The sequence below is a fragment of the Marmota monax genome, unplaced genomic scaffold, assembly GCF_021218885.2.
Source record: "Marmota monax isolate L192 unplaced genomic scaffold, Marmota_monax_Labrador192_F-V1.1 WCK01_AAM20220418_F8-fsc00187, whole genome shotgun sequence".
Taxonomy (NCBI): domain Eukaryota; kingdom Metazoa; phylum Chordata; class Mammalia; order Rodentia; family Sciuridae; genus Marmota; species Marmota monax.
In genome coordinates, this window is record NW_026694837.1 from 2,863,239 (window position 1) to 2,864,842 (window position 1,604).

The following is a 1,604-nucleotide window of genomic DNA, read 5'->3' on the forward strand; positions in this document are numbered from 1 at the left end:
CCTTGTGGGGCTATTTTCCCATGGAGCTCACATCTGAAGCTAAACTTAGCTGTTCCCTGTTTTAAGCTGGCCTGCTCCCTTCAGGAGTTTCCTCTGGCCTTCCACTTCCTTCCTTCAAGAGTACCATTATTCATAAAAAAAAAAAAAAAAAAAAAAAAAAACTAGTATGGCACCATCTATTCCCTCTACCCCTTTGATCTGCTCTGTTTAATTCAGGTAGTTAGCAGAGGGAGTAGTGTCTCTGGTTTCACAATAGTAATATTACTTTTTTAAAAAAAATTGCCATTATTCTTGTAAGCCTGGAACAACAGCATCTTTCCAAAGGAACTAGCAGAAGTGCCCTTGAGGGCTGGGGTCCTACTCAGTGGTAGAGCACTTCCCTAGCATATGTGAGGCACTGGGCTCAATTCTCAAAACTGCAAATAAATAAAATTAAGGTCCATTTTCAACTAAAATATATTTTCTAAAGTGCCCTTGATTTGCCCTGCTAGACAAATGAGGCCTCACCACCATCAGCAGTGGACAAGATTCTACTTGCACTGTGCATCGTGCCCCAACTCCCTTCACGCAGTTCCCGCCACCATTCCGGGTCGCTGATCCAGGAAGCAGTTTATTTTGGCTGCCCCATTCTCAAAGACACAACTTCAAGACATCAGCAGCGCCCTACACCGCAACGCCCGGGGGATGGAGCGGTACCAGGGTCCCGCATCCGCATTAGCGACAGTTAGGGCACCGTAGTTCAGTTCGGCTGTCGCCTGGGGCCCTCTCCCAGGCGGCGGGTCTAACGGGAAGCTGGCGGGGGAAGTCCTCACCGAAGGGAATCCCCACGCACGCTGCGCCTCGCGTCACTGGGGCAAGGGGGCGGGGCGAGGCACGGATTAAAGGGCCTAGGGACTTCCTTACCGGAGAGGGGAGTGTCCAGGATCTTGACGAGGGTGCCAAGGGTCTAGACCTGAATGGGGAAAACGGGAGGATGGGTCCGGTAACAGCCAAACGCCATCTCCACGTAATGTGCCTCCATACATATAAACATACACGGCTGCCCTTCCCAGGCCTCAGCCCAATGCCTTCTTTCCGCCTGATGTCTGGCCCCTACATCCAGGGGAAGAATGTCTCCGCTCGAGCTCCTAGCCCGGAACCACCCGGTGTGCGCGAGCCTGGTGGGCCGGCGTGGACCAGGCCGGGCAGGGGGCGGGGCGAGTGCGATGACGCGACCGTTGCCTTGGAAACCCGCCGCCCGCTCCGGCGCAGGAGCTGAAGCTAGAGCTGCCGCCCGCCCGCCGCCCGCTTGGGGCTCTACCTGCGAGTGGGGCGGCTGGGCCCTCCGGGCGGCCGGGGAAGCAGGGCCGGAGAGAGGGAGGGAACGGGTGCGGCCTCCGAGCCGGGACCGTCCCACACGTCCTGAGACTACGCCCCTGAGCCGCCGGCGCCGAAACCGCGAGGGACAAGAACTAGCGCCAGAAAGCGCCTGCCCAGCCTCCGAACCTCGCACCCCGGCCCGCCGCCCAGACACGGACGGCACGGTCCGCCCCCGCCCCAGCGCTGCTCGGTCTCAGCCCGGCCCGCGGCGGCCCCGGCCCCGGCCCGGGTCCCGGCCCCGGCGC